This window comes from Microcebus murinus, chromosome 2 (genome assembly GCF_040939455.1).
Source record: "Microcebus murinus isolate Inina chromosome 2, M.murinus_Inina_mat1.0, whole genome shotgun sequence".
Classification (NCBI taxonomy): domain Eukaryota; kingdom Metazoa; phylum Chordata; class Mammalia; order Primates; family Cheirogaleidae; genus Microcebus; species Microcebus murinus.
The window spans coordinates 50,276,235-50,291,552 of NC_134105.1; positions in this window are offsets into that span (position 1 = coordinate 50,276,235).

The following is a 15,318-nucleotide window of genomic DNA, read 5'->3' on the forward strand; positions in this document are numbered from 1 at the left end:
TCTTGTGCCAAACAGCCAAGTTGTGAATGCAAAGGAAAAGTTCTTGAAGAAAATTAACAGTGCTACTCCAGTGAACACATGAATGATAAGAAAGTAAAACAGGCCGGGCGCGGTGGCTCACGCCTGTAATCCTAGCTCTTGGGAGGCCGAGGCGGGCGGATTGCTCGAGGTCAGGAGTTCAAAACCAGCCTGAGCAAGAGCGAGACCCCGTCTCTACTATAAATAGAAAGAAATTAATTGGCCAACTGATATATATATAAAAAAAAAATTAGCCGGGCATGGTGGCGCATGCCTGTAGTCCCAGCTACTCGGGAGGCTGAGGCAGAAGGATCACTCAAGCCCAGGAGATTGAGGTTGCTGTGAGCTAGGCTGACGCCACGGCACTCACTCTAGCCTGGACAACAAAGTGAGACTCTGTCTCAAAAAAAAAAAAAAAAAAAAAGAAAGTAAAACAACCTTATTGCTGAAAGTTTGAGTGGTCTGGATAGAAGATCAAAGCAGCCACAACATTCTCTTAAGCCAACGCCTAATCCAGAGCAAGACCTCAACTCTCTTCAGTTCTATGAAGGCTGAGAGAGGTGAGGAAGCTGCAGAAGAAGTTTGAAGCTAGCAGATGTTGGTTCATGAGTTTTAAGGAAAGAAGCCATCTCTATAACATGAAGTACAAAGTGAAGCAGCAAGTGCTGATGTAGAAGCTGCAGCAAGTTATCCAGAAGATCTAGCTAAGATCATTGATGAAGGTGGCTATACTAAACAACAAATTTTCAATGAAGGCAAAACAGCCTTCTATTGGAAGAAGATGCCATCTTGGTCTTTAATAGAGAGGAGAAGTTAATGCCTAGCTTCAAAGAGCAGGATGACTCTCTTTTTAGGGTCTGATGCAGCTAGTGACTTTAAGTTGAAGCCAATGCTCATTTATCATTCCAAAAATGCTGGGGCTCTCAAGAATTATGCTAAATCTACTCTGCCTGTTTTCTACAAATGGAACAACAAAACCAGAAGGACAGCACATCTGTTTATAGCATGGTTTACTGAATATTTTCTGCCCGCTATTGAGACCTACTGCTCAGAAAAAAAAAAAAAAAAAGGTTCCTTTCAAAATATTACTGCCCATTGTCATGGTACCTGGTCACCTGAAAGCTCTGACAAAGATGTACAAGGAGATTAGTGTTGTATTCATGGCTACTAACATAACATCCATTCTGTACTCCATGGAGCAAGGAGTAATTTTGACTTTCAAGTCTTAATATGTAAGAAATACATCTTGTAAGGCCATAGATGCCATGGGTAGTGATTCCCCTGGTGGATCTGGGTAAAGTAAATTGAAAATCTTCTGGAAAGGATTCACCATTCTACATGCCATTAAGAACATTTGTGATTCATGAGAGAGGTCAAAATATCAGCATTAACAGGAGTTTGGAAGAAGATGATCCTAACCCTCAAGGATGACTTTGAGGGGTTCAAGGCTTCAGAGGGGAAGGAACTGTAGATGTGGTAGAAACAGCAACAGAACTAGAATTAGAAGTGGAGCCTGAAGATGTGACTGAATTGCTGCAATCTCATGACAAAAATTTAACAAATAAGGGGTCACTTGTTATGGATGAACAAAGTGGTTTCCTGAGATGGAATCTACTCGTGATGAAGGTTCTGTGAACATTTCTGAAATGGCAACAGAAGGTTTAGAATATCACATCAACTTAGTTGATAAGGCAGTGACAGGGTTTGAAAGGGTTGACTCCAATTTTGCAAGAAGTTCTACTACGGGTAAAGTGTTATCAAAGAGCATCACATGCTATAGAGAAATCTTTCACGAAAAGAAGAGTCAATTGATGTGGCAAATTTTATTGTTGTCTTATTTATGAAATTGCTACAGCCACCCCAACTGTCAGCAACTACCACCTTGATGGCTCAGCAGCCGTCAACACCAAGGCAAGACCTTCCACCAGCAAAAAGATCATGACTTGCTGAGGGCTAAGATGATCATCAGCATTTTTTAGCACGGGAGTATTTTTAAAATAAGGAATGTACATTGTTTTTTCAATATAATGCTATTGCACACTTAATAGACTACAGTATGGCATAAACATAACTTTTATATGTTATGAGAAACCATAAAGATTTGTGTGACTCATTTTATTGTGATATTCACTTTACTGCCGTGGTCTGGAACAGACCTGGCAGTATCTCCGAGGTATGCCTGCATCAATGCTGCTGTTAAAATTCTCAAAATTCTGGTCTCATTGCCTGGAAGTCAACAGGGTTGTCCCTGCACACAAAAGCAACACAATTTGCTTGATGCTATTGTCATTGTTACTACAGCTCAAGGGTCCAGGGCCAAGTGGGCCAGAATCTCAGCTATTGTCTCTTTTTTAATTCTCACTTTCCAAGGCTGCTTGGCTACAACCTCCAGACCCAAGCCCTCTGACCAGGCACATGGCCAGATGCTGCTGGACTAGCCCAATGATGTTTTTATGAGGGCACCCATCTGTGTGAATTTAACAGCTGGACTTGAATATGGGAGTGGGAGCAAGAGTGGCTGGAGCAGGGAGAAGAAGTCTGTGAGATGGTGGGGGGCAGGGTCAACAGAGACAGTGTCCAATTGCAGCAGGTCACCAAGGTAGTAGTATGACAGAAAGAGTGAGATCATGTCCTCAAAGACACCACAGAACATTAACAAGGAAGTGATGTCTGTCTGTCTGGTGACAGCCTGCCCTGAATTGTTCTGGATCTTTCTCTGTTAGCCATTTTCTAGGTTTCTGGGTTCCAAAAGATATGCAAAAACTGGGTTCTACTAGAATCCATTGTCTTCTCCAGAAATGTAACCAGCACATCACTTTGCTGTAACATAATACTGGTATAGCTATCCCAGCCCATACTGTATTTTTCTTGGGCATCCTTATCTGCATAAACATTCTGTGCTGCCTTTTTATCTGACCCAGATGGTCTATAATAATTTCCTATGATTAGTCCTGTGTTCCTTTTATCTTTTATTTCCATCCAAACATATTTTGTCCGACTGCCAACTTATTTATTATGTGACATTCTTTCTCCCTTCAGACATAATATCCGCCTTGACCCACGTTGGCATAATTCCCCCTTGCCTGTTGTGTCTATGTCTTGCATAAACTTTCCATATCCAAATTATTCCAAGTCTGTTTCTGGTTTTAGCCCCTCCTTAGTAATCCTTGTTACATAATGTGTCTATTATATCTCTTGGTATTTGTTTTCTTTCAGTTCGCTTCTTACCATGCATATGAAAGTCATTTGTAAGGGGAGCTGTTTAGAATTTGCTTTTATTTTTTCTTTGGTTTCTTTTAGGGTTCTGCTTCCATCCTTGGAGTTCCTTTAATCTCTGATTCTCCTCCCTATCCCCAGCCCCCTTGGTTTCCCCCATAATGTGCTAGTTTATACCTTCTTCTCAGATGTATGCAATTTTTACCATGGAGCTTTGTGTATTGCTCTGTGGTTTTGCAGAAAGAGTTGGCTGTCCTTCAGTAACTTTCCAGCTTCCACCATTCACTTGTTTAGCAGCAACCCCATTCAAAACCAGTTTTATCCCAAGCATTAGCATGAGCCTAGAGCCTGAAGGAGTCTGATAGAGACTAAAAATGTAACAAGCTCTTTTTATGTTTTCACGAGACTTCAGCTGTCTATAGAAAGTCCAGATCAACCAGTTGAAAATGAAAATTATTTTAACCAACTGCCTATTTGGTCCATAGGGAGTCAAATAGTTTGAATTATTTTCTTCCCCTTATGAAATTCTTAACTCTATTTCCTCACTCCCTGACCTAAATGTGCTTTTTCGTTCTTGTTGTTTTGTGCACGCAAGTGTATGAGAGTTTACACCACCTAGACATGTGCCACCACACCTGGCTCCTATGTCATTTAATACAGCCCACGGTGGTGAGGGGTCATGACAGAAGGAGGTTAGATAAAGCAGTTAGCATGACTGGAAGTCTAGAGGCAACTCTTTAATATTTTCCAGAAATGTAAAGTTCCTTAGGAAGGGGCTATGTCTTCATTCATCTTTGTTAATTAGCCTTCCTGAGCCTCAGTTGAACTTAGAGACAATATTTTTTTTTTTTTTTTTTTTTGAGACAGAGTCTCACTTTGTTGCCCAGGCTAGAGTGAGTGCCGTGGCATCAGCCTGGCTCACAGCAACCTCAATCTCCTGGGCTCAGCGATCCTACTGCCTCAGCCTCCCGAGTAGCTGGGACTACAGGCATGCGCCACCATGCCCGGCTAATTTTTTTTTTGTATATATATTTTTAGTTGGTCAATTAATTTCTTTCTATTTTTGGTAGAGATGGGGTCTCGCTCAGGCTGGTTTCGAACTCCTGACCTTGAGCGATCCGCCCACCTCGGCCTCCCAAAGTGCTAGGATTACAGGCGTGAGCCACCGCGCCCGGCCAAGACAATATTAATAATACCCACTCAATGGACTTTCATAAGGATTATTAAAATGCCGTCTAGGAAGAAACGTTCTATTAATGTCTATGTTACAACTAGATGTGACTATGAAAGACACCCAGTATCGTTCAGTACATTTTTGTGCCAGGGAACCAGTGAGTAATTCAGTAAACTTAAGAAGAAAATAAATTTTTCCCATGGGAGGAATCTAGTATCTAGGAGAATCCAGATGAATATAATTAACAAACGTCATTGTTTAAAGTACCTGCAGGCAAATTTACCCACGCTGAAATCCCATCCTGACAGCAGTGTGGTTTCAAGTTCAGAGGGGACAGAAACCAGTAGAAGGGGCTCTGATCTGAACATTCCACTGTTTAGATCCAGAGCACAAGTTTGGTCAACAAAATTTCCAGAACATTCTTGTTACTAAAATCATTGAGCCAATTGCATTTTCACTGCACTCAGAAACATGAAATTTAAAGGGAAAGAAATCTTCGAGTTTATGCTGTTTAGTTAGAATAGGAACACAGATATGAAAGTCAGGCTGTCTCCATGAAAATGATACTAAAGTATTTTCTGGCTATGTGATTTTAGGAAGGTTGCTTCACCTCCCTGAACTTCAGTTTTCTGAGATATAAAATAAGGAAAGTAATAAATACTATATACCAAATAGAGAAGCTGTGAGGATTTATTTTTAATGAATGCAAAACCCTAAGCACTGTGGTTGGCACAAAGTAAACATTCAATAAAAACTTTTTGTTGTCACCATTTTAGAAAACTGAAGTCCAAAGAGAATCTAATTTGCCCAAATTCTCATGAATATTATTTGCAAAGAATGAAATCAATATTCATTCAGTTAATGTCCACTATTAGGGCTTTTCCACCATACTGCTATGCCTTCAATATTTGTTCTTTGTACTCACCTTCTATTACCATTTTGCCATGTCTAATAATCTTTCATCATTATGTAAATTATTCACAGAAAAGAGGACCCTTATTACTTTAGGCAGACCTTTTGGCCATGGATAAAGGCCATTGTTCTGGGTAGATAAGCTTGACATAGATACAGTTGACTGTCATGTGTTCTCTTAACTGTTAGTCACCATTGTTCTCTGACCTTTCCAATAGTAAATTCATTGAGGCAGGGTCCATGTCTTATTTATATGTGCAGACCCCTGAGCCTTGCTGACTTCAAATTGTTACCTATGTCTTCAAACTCTGCTAGAAATTCAGTAGTAATAGCAATCATATAGTACAAACTTTCCAGCACTTTTTAAAATGCATATTAACTCTTTTATCTCTCATTACCACCAATTTTACAACTGAGGACACCAAGACTCAAAAGAGGTCAAGTAACTTGTCCAAGGTCACACTTCTCATAATTGCTTTGCAGGAACACAGCCAAGAGTGACTGACACCAAATCTTCATTATCATAAGAAAAGGTGGGGTGGGGAATTCACATACTCTACCTATTCAGACAACTTAATCTGATTAAAAATTCATTTTTACTAGAATACACAGGCACAGCATTTTATGAGAGAAGAAAAAATTTCACATGGCTTGATTTATCTTGAGCTTAGGGAACCCCATTTGCTGACACAAAATTAACTATTTCTCCACCAACACCATTTATGTATTTCTTTTCATCAAGTAGTAGGTTTTGAAGCATAAGAGATCAGTTTAATTTCAGCCTAGAGTTTGGCTGTCTGTAGGAGAGCGTGTGTTTGATTCAACCCATAGCACCATTTAATTATAGAAGAATCAAAGCTATCTTTTTATGTGACATTCTTTCTCTCTTCAAACATTCTGTCTGTTTTGATCCATCTTGGCTTCATGTTGGGGTTAGGTTTCGAAACCGTCAAAAACACTTTTAACAAGCTTGTTATAAACCACTACTCGAAGGGAATCAGCTGAGTAAATTAATGTTTCAACACAAGAAATATTCTAAGATATTTTTAGTGTTTGAAAACAAAGACCTAGAAAGCTATTAAAAAAAAAGAGAAAGAGGAGCAAAGTATAGTGAATTCATGGCAAATTTACTTATATCTGAAATGATTAGTAATATGTTAATTTTGTGAACCATCGTTACTTTTTAAACTCTTATTTATTTAACCCTTATTTTATGACTTTGTGCAATTATATAAAACATTTCTCAAAATCTTGAAATCTATCCAAACATTGAGGTTATACATCAGATGAATAATGAGATCTATAAAAAAGTAACTTGTTAACAAAAGTCCTTATCATTTTACATTGACTATCAAGAAATCAATTGAAAAAGAAAAAACGCAGTCAATTTATTCTCACTTTAGAACTTTACTTCAACCTGACTATTCATCATGAGTTGTTTTATTTAGCAACCTGGAGATTAAACACTCCATATTCTTCAGCTTTCCTACCAGCATAGAGAAGGCAATTTATAGCATAGAACCATTATAAACAAAGAATTTTTTATATAAGTAACTTGCTACAGAACTTTCCTTCCATTAAAGCTGATTTGATTCTTGAAGGCAGACAATGTATTTCTGATTTCATATTTTCCTTCCCAAAGAGTAGGTTTATAGTATTCTATTTTCACCATCTTAACATGACTTTGGGGACATTCATGTGTTCACAAGGCCACCAAGATTTTATCTTTCAGGGATGTGCCATCTTCAGAGAATTGTTCTAAAGGACACTATAATGGGATTCATCTCTGGTAGGGTGAAGGGGAATAGAATAATTAGTGGGATCCCAGATATAAAGGAGAGCTTAGATCCCACAAAAGGGCTATAATCAGTCCCCACTAACATCTAATAATCCCAGACTTCTGAGTCATTAGGCCTCAACAAAGTAGATGGAATGCAAAACCTAGTCCTCATACTATGGCTTAGAGAATGAAAACAACCTGGCACGAGAGAAGATGGGAAAGGTGACAGACAAATGGAAAGGAAAGGCATGGTGAATATGTAAACATATTATGTCACCTAAGAAAAAAGGATGAAAGAAGGAAAAAATGACTGTATCATGTGAAAGAAAAAATGTATACAGCATTCATGAGAAAATATGGCACGAAAAGCATAAATAAATATCCCACAGTGCTTTATGTCAGTGAAGGATTTAATAAAACTGTAAGTTCAATGAGGATGAATGAAGAAAATGCAAAGCTAAGTAAACAGATTAAGAAACCAAATCACATTATTATAGACCCAACAATTGAAATAGTAAAAAGAAAATTAAGATAATATTAAAACATTTTAGATCATCAACATGAATACAAAAGAAGGCAAATCAAGATAACTAGAAGAAAATGATAGACATGAAAGATAATGAAGATCCAACATAATAATAATTGGGATAATAATAGAATCAAATAAAACATTTAAAATATTCAGGGACATCATGCAAGAAATGTTTTCTGAAATAAAGGAAGAACTAAATTTAGCTATTTTGAATCTCAAGAAAAACTGATAACAGAACAAATTAAATAAAGACATTTTCTGGTGAAATCATAAAAATCCTAGAATTCCCTGGGAATCCAGACTTCCCCCAAACCCCCCAAATTAAGTCTACAAATGAGAAAAAAAATCTTCATTTAGTTTTACTTTTAACAACATTGAATACCAGAAGACAATGAAACAATGTCTCCAATGTTCCAAGGGAAACAAAAAATGTTATGCCCAGCCAAATGATGATTCAAAGGTAAAGGTAAGATAGAAGTTACTTTCATGTTTTAGAAGATGGAAGCACTTAAGGCATACAGCACACTACTCGACAATCCACCAAAATGGAGGGATCACAATAAAAGAAGTACCTGTGATCGTTATAATCATTTACATAAAGAATTATGTTTAAACAACTAAAAGGATTATGACTACAAAGCCAAAAAAAGTAAAAAAACTCTGATCAAATCAAAATAAATCTATAGGTGGGGCAGAAGGGGTAGAAAGAATTATAAGAGAGCTCATGGCCTCATCTTTCTTAGCAAGTAGTCAATCCATCTTAGCTAAAACTTTAACATGCAGGAAAGAAAATAAATGACTCTCATCTCTTAGAGGTTATTATTTTCTGGCTACTCAACCATTTGTGCATCCATCATTCTATCTATCCATCATCTTATATATATGCATATAGATATATCTTAAATAATGAGGTTCATCAAATGTTAACATTACTTATTCTTGGATGATGAAATTTGGGGTGATTTATGGCTTTCTTCTTTTACTCTTCTGTATTGCTTGAATTTTTAAAAAAGTGATCATTATCACTGTAGTAGACTAAAATTGGCCAAAAATTTTTTGCAGGCCTTCTCCTCAAGAAATTGAATTCACCTCCCACCCTTTATATCTCAGCTAGACTTGAGGCTGGCATTGACCAATAGGACTCAACAGAAGCAATATATTGAGACTTCCATGCTCACCCTCGTGGAACCCTGAGACAACCATGACATGAAGAAGTCCCAGAAGAAAGACCATATGAAGAGACAGTCCCAGCCAGCCCAGCCAGCCCAACCATCCTAGAGGAGGCCCTAGACACTTGAGTGAGACCAACTCACCCCAGCTGAATTGTCAAATGACTACAGCTGCATGTGTGAGTCCAGGTAGAACTAGTAGAACATTCTAGTCATTCACAGACTTATGAGGCATAATATATCATTTTTGTTTTAAGTTACTGTTTTGGAGTTGTTTTTTGTATAGCAATAAATAACTAATATATTCTCTTTTACAAAAAAAAATAAATTCAGTACTCTTAAAAATCTAAATAAGATGCTGAAGTCCCCATTTTATATAGTAGGGGAAATTCTCCTTAATCTGTATTTCTACAAGCAGTTTGTGACTTCCCTGTCAGTACATGCCACAGCCTTCTTTCCCACTATTGACCACTCCTGACATTCTCCACCTTTGTCATGCTCTCCCACCAGCCTGCTTCACCCCACACTGGATATGACTCAGTTGCCCTCACAATACCGCAAACACAAAGTTTATGTATATCTCAGACATTTACTAAAGGTAAAAGATGAGATAGCAAAAAGATTTTGTATTATTTATCTATTACTATGTAATAAATGACTCTAAAACTTTGCAGCTTAAAACAAAAGATATTTATTACTTCACACAGTTTCTGGGGGTCAAGCTTTTGGGAAGCAGCTTACATTGGTGGTTCGGTCTTAGATCTCTCATGAGAGTGTAGTCAAGATGTTGGCCAGGGCTGAAATCACCTGAAAACTTTTCTGGGGGTTGAGAATCTGCTTCCAGATGGCTCCCTGACATGGCTATTGGTAGCAGCCCTCCGCAGGGCTGCTTGTGAAGCCTTGTGACTTCCCCCAGGGCAAGCAAGAAAGAGGCTGCAATTATCTCTTATGGCCTAGTGTTAACAAGTCTGTTATTCCTGCATCATTCTACTGATTACAAAGTCAGACCTATTCAGTGCAAGAGGGGTCTACACAGGGGCATGAATACCAGGAATTGGGGATGATTGGGGACCGTCTGTTGCAGGCCTCTTGGGAAGAAAGGGATTTATAGCATTAGGAATCAACGTCTGAGGTCGTCATCTCATTAGTACACCAAACCACACACACACAAGAAATACCAAGAAAATCCCCCAAACGGAGTCACTATGTAGAGTTACACAGGTTGTCAGACATACCAGGGAGCCCAGCAGAGAGACATGAGCCCTGCACCCTAATGCAGGGCTATGTCTATCCAACGGAAGAGGTGTGTCTTTTTCTGGACTTTACTCCAATTCACTTGAAAGCTTGAAATGTACCTTTGGTACTAACAGACAATAGAAGTAGAGCAGAAACATTCATAATATCTTAGACACATTATGAAAATCCTGTACCTAAAAAGTAATGTGAGGCTTTTGAGAAATCAGAGGAATGGTATTAATATGGAGTTCATTTCTAGTATTTGCTGCAAATCAGCAACTTGTTTTGCAAAATTTGACCTCTTCCAAATTTAACAGCTCATCACAATGTCTAAATTACTCCCCCCCCGCCCCTTTTTAGTTCTCAGCTTGTATTACTCTGGAATTTTCCAATGCTTTGGGGAGATTTTTGTTCCTAGACTCCCCAGGGTAGTTGTGTATTTCTTTGATATCCTATTCCAGGAATCAATAGAAGATGAACTCACAGAAAAACTTTCTACATTGCTTTGCAATCAGATATCCAAATGAGAAAATACTTGAAGGGCTACCAATAGCTTTCTAGGCTGTTGCATCAATATTCTTGGTATTAGTCCTATCAAACATAAGGTATAATATTTGCAACACATAATGGTCTGAGCCAACCAAATCAGTTTCTGAAACCTTTCTAGGACTTCTCAGTATCCACTATGTTTTTATTTCACCTACAAGATCAATTGCTGAGTCATTTAACTGGCTTTATGATGGAAGAACTGTGAGGAATGAGAGCCACCTTCACGAAGACACTCTCAGAATGTCAAGCAGTTATCCTTTGAGTCTGCAAGGCTATAAAATAAATTTACGCCTCTACTTCTCATAATCAATGCCTCCTCAGTTTATGGAACTAGAGCTATACTTATCTGCAAAAATGATAAATATGATTGCTATGGGACACAGACCTCCTTTATTTTCCATAACTAAATGTAATTTATGATTCTAAATCAAATTATTGATTTTTCAGTCACTCGCAGTATTGTCCTCTTCTGTCTGATCCTTCCCCTTTCTACCTACTGGGGAAGCCTTCTATTTCTCTGATTGTTTGGACATAGTAAGGCACCTGGTCCATAGTCATCCTGTCTTCTGCTGGTGCCTGGTGAGGTGCACCTCTCCCCCTTCATTTCTTGGTCCTTAGCCTTTATGTCCACCAGCATCCATTAAATTACCTTTGTCCCACTACAACTGCCAGCTGAGACATCCATGTCCTCCTTATCTCAATCAAGAGGCTTCTTTGAGTCTACTGGCCACTCTAAGCCAGATCCACACCCCTCTCAAAGGTACAGGGCTGTCTTCCTGCTTCCTGTTTTGTGCTTAAGATTTTACAAAAGCTGTCCTTAGACCCATGTAAGTGAGTTGCTTCACTTGGCCATTGCTGCTGTAGTGCTTGGCACCGTGCTTCACACAGGTTTGTCTAAAAAGCTTGACTCTTCCAAACCAGCTGCTAGGAGCTAAAGATTAGATCCCCTATCTGTTGCACTGCTCCCAGGTATCTTGTGGGGTTTCACTGGCCCAGAGCACAACAGGAGCTCAGGATCCCTTCTCAGAGAGAATTTCTGACGTCTAGCTCTTTATTCATTCGCTATTCCCCCCACACATTTCTTTTATCTCAAAGATAATTGTTATCATCTTTAAAAATCATTATGTATTCTTCGCAACTTCTTTACTTATCGTGTTATATAAAGCTACCAATAGCTTTCTAGGCTGTTGCATCAATATTCTTGGTATTAGTCCTATCAAACATAAGGTATAATATTTGCAACACATAATGGTCTGAGCCAACCAAATCAGTTTCTGAAACCTTTCTAGGACTTCTCAGTATCCACTATGTTTTTATTTCACCTACAAGATCAATTGCTGAGTCATTTAACTGGCTTTATGATGGAAGGTGGAAAGGAGCCGGAATCAAAAGACTAAGGAACCATGGAAGGTCTGAAGAACAATGCGTTTACAGCATTTGTCTCTGGATTTTCAAAGCCAGGCTTTGAGAAAAATCTTTTCTCTTTCAAGAATCCCAGGTCTTGGCGGGGAGCGGTGGCTCACGCCTGTAATCCTAGCACTCTGGGAGGCCGAGGCGGGCGGATTGCTCAAGGTTAGGAGTTCAAAACCAGCCTGAGCAAAAGCAAGACCCTGTCTCTACTATAAATAGAAAGAAATTAATTGGCCAACTAATATATATAGAAAAAATTAGCCAGGCATGGTGGCACATGCCTGTAGTCCCAGCTACTCGGGAGGCTGAGGCAGCAGGATCACTTGAGCCCAAGAGTTTGAGGTTGCTGTGAGCTAGGCTGACGCCACGGCACTCGCTCTAACCTGGGCAACAAAGTGAGACTCTGTCTCAAAAAAAAAAAAAAAAAAAGAATCCCAGGTCTTACAAATCAAAAGCTCTTTGATTTTCGAGACTATTGTTTCTGTTTAGATTTGAAATGTAGTCGTTTTCTAGGGGTGCCATAACAAAATACCACAAATTGGGTGGCCTAAACGACAGACATTCATTTTCTCAAAATTCTGGAGAAGGCGTTAACAGGGTTGGCTGCTCTTGAGGCCTCTCTCCTTGGCCTCGCTCTGTTGCCCAGGCCAGCGGTGTCATCATAGCTCACTGTGACCTTCCCACACCTGGGCCCAAGCGATCCTCCTGCCTCAGCCTCCTGAGCAGCCGGGACTACAGGCACGTGCCACCACGCCCGGCTAATTGTTTTATTTTCTTGGAGAGACGGGGTGTCGCTCGTGCCCGGGCTTGCCCCATGTCTTTGCGCTGCTTGCTCACACCTACGCGTTCTTAGGTCGCAGGACACGGCCAGCCCTTCAGTCCGCATGGAGCCTCCCCCGCAGCTTTTCCCTCAGCCTCTGTTCTTCAGACCTTCCATGGTTCCTTAGTCTTTTGATTCCGGCTCCTTTCCACCGACATCCCCCTCCTCTGGTGCCCAGCCTCTGAGTCATCTCCCCTTTCAGGTGCCGATGGCGAATACAGCAAGACGAAGGTCAGGACCTGAGGAGATCTGGGAGAAAATGACAGGAAAAAATTCCTCACAATGATCTCATCCTCATTTGAAATATCTTTTCAGAAACTCTTCGTAAAGGCCTCTCACACTGAGGCTGACCTCTTGCTAGCACGTCTACCCTTCTTTTTATGCTGAAAGAGGATCTGCCGCCTTTACAGCCTTCAGCTGCACGACAAAAACACCCGCTGCCGTCTAAGTTTAATTGGAAGGACAGGCCCCAGGAAGGGAGTGAGAATTCGCCCAACGTTGTTCTGTCACAGGGCAAAGGCCGAGCCTCAGCCAGGCCTGACCAGCTCGCTCGCTGCCCTCAGGCCACCCTGTCCCCTGCTCTGGAATATGCGTGTCCCTCCTCAGTCCCCAGTCCTCCGTGGATGGTTGTGACCCTGATCTTGAGGAAGAAATAGGTCCACTAAAATGCCGGTTTGTCCCTGTCTTTGTTCACCAACTGGAGCTTCTCTCTGTGGAGGCAGAGGATGGGGGGGCGGAGGGGAGGGAATGGGACCCTCAATAATGTCCTGACTTCCCTGCTTCAAACAAAGTGTGCTGTTACCGAAAAGTCTGTAGAAGAGCGTAACATATGCCAAGCTACCTAAAGCCTTGCCCAACAACATCCCACCCCTTACAAATCAAATGTGGAGGCCAATTCCCATCATTCAAAAGGGTTTGGGAACTGCTGGTCCCATACCTAAGCAATGTCACAACACGGACAGCTCTGTGTCGCAGTTATTTATTTGCAGCAGTGGGATGGCCAGACACCAAAAACGTGATCTCCACGTTCAGATGCTGGGTTTGACAAATCTGCTGTCAGAAACTATCTATTTTGTGTAAGCAGCCACCACATTGCCACAATACCCTGTAGCTAACAGCCAGATGTGCAGAACCATGTTAGCTCATCCTCAAAGTGCTCGGCGCCTGTTGCCTGGCTTATCGTGACTGTTCCCGTCGCTACTGCTTCTGAAACAAACCAGCGTGATTTAATGACTGCCCCGAACATCTCTCTCCAGACGCAGAGGACAACTGACAACACCCGCCATTCCACATCCTTTTTGGAAATAGGTATTTAAAATAAACATAAACAAAGTCTTTCTCTGGGTAATGTTGTATCCACACCCGATGCAAATTCATTTATACCACGAAAGCAAGTATTTTCTGTGATCTCCATGAAGTTGGATCTAGGTGGGTTTTGTCTTTATAGTTGAGTCCACAAGAACAATATAACAGAAGCTGAGAAAAGCATTTCTCAAAACGTGCTGCTCAGAACATGGGCACCTCAGGAAATTAACAAATGTTATGTAAGAAAAATGTTCTGCAGTCAAGCGATTTGGGGAAACACTGCATTAAACAAGAACAAATTTAAACAGGTCTCTTTACTGCCAGACTTTTCAGAACCTTTAATATACTAAGGTACATTGCAACTTACAAGGAAGATGCATGTGCAGCATTTTCCAAATGTATTTGACGATAGAACACTTTGTTGCTGAGCATAATACAAGATGTGCTTCCTGTAATAGGCTCGAAAACCTTGTTTGGAGGGTAGACACTGCCTTATTGCTAACCTTTCTTCCTCCTAAGGTAGAAAAAAGCAGCAAGCCATGAGAAGCATGCTTTTTAAAGCCATGTGGTATTGATTTTTCATCTGTCAGCTGAAATATCTCTGTTGTGACCATCTGCAAGAGATGTTCCTTTCACAAAATGTTTTGTCTGACCACTCGGAACAAACATAGACCTCCTGCCTGTTCCCTCACTGGGTTTCCCAAGACAGCTCCAACATCACCCTGCTCCTAGACTCCCCTCCTCATGGCTTCACTTCACTTCAACCTTCCTGACTTACTATCTCCACGGGTTCTCTGCCTTGGCCTTTTGGCAGATGGTGTTATTTCCAAGAATCCATTTTCTTTCTGGCTGTAAGACTTGGCTCCTGCGCTATGTTTTGGAAGAATTCTGCTTCCTCCTCCAAATGGTACATGCTCATTCCTCTCCACCTCCTCTCACCTACAATGTTGCTTCCTCTTCTGTATTCATACTTTCCAGCTTCCCTGTAGATGCTTGTTTTAGCCCCAACCTTGACCTTCACCTGTGGCTTGGCCCACAGCTATATTGCATCGTTGACTGCTGAAGCTTGCCAGAACCACAAATATTGGAAGGAATTCACTTGCCACATAAAAGATCAACCCAGCCACGAAGGAGTACAGCATGAGTGCTAAGTCTCAATGTTGTTGTTTGCATTCTTTTGAGTTCCTCATGGTTTGC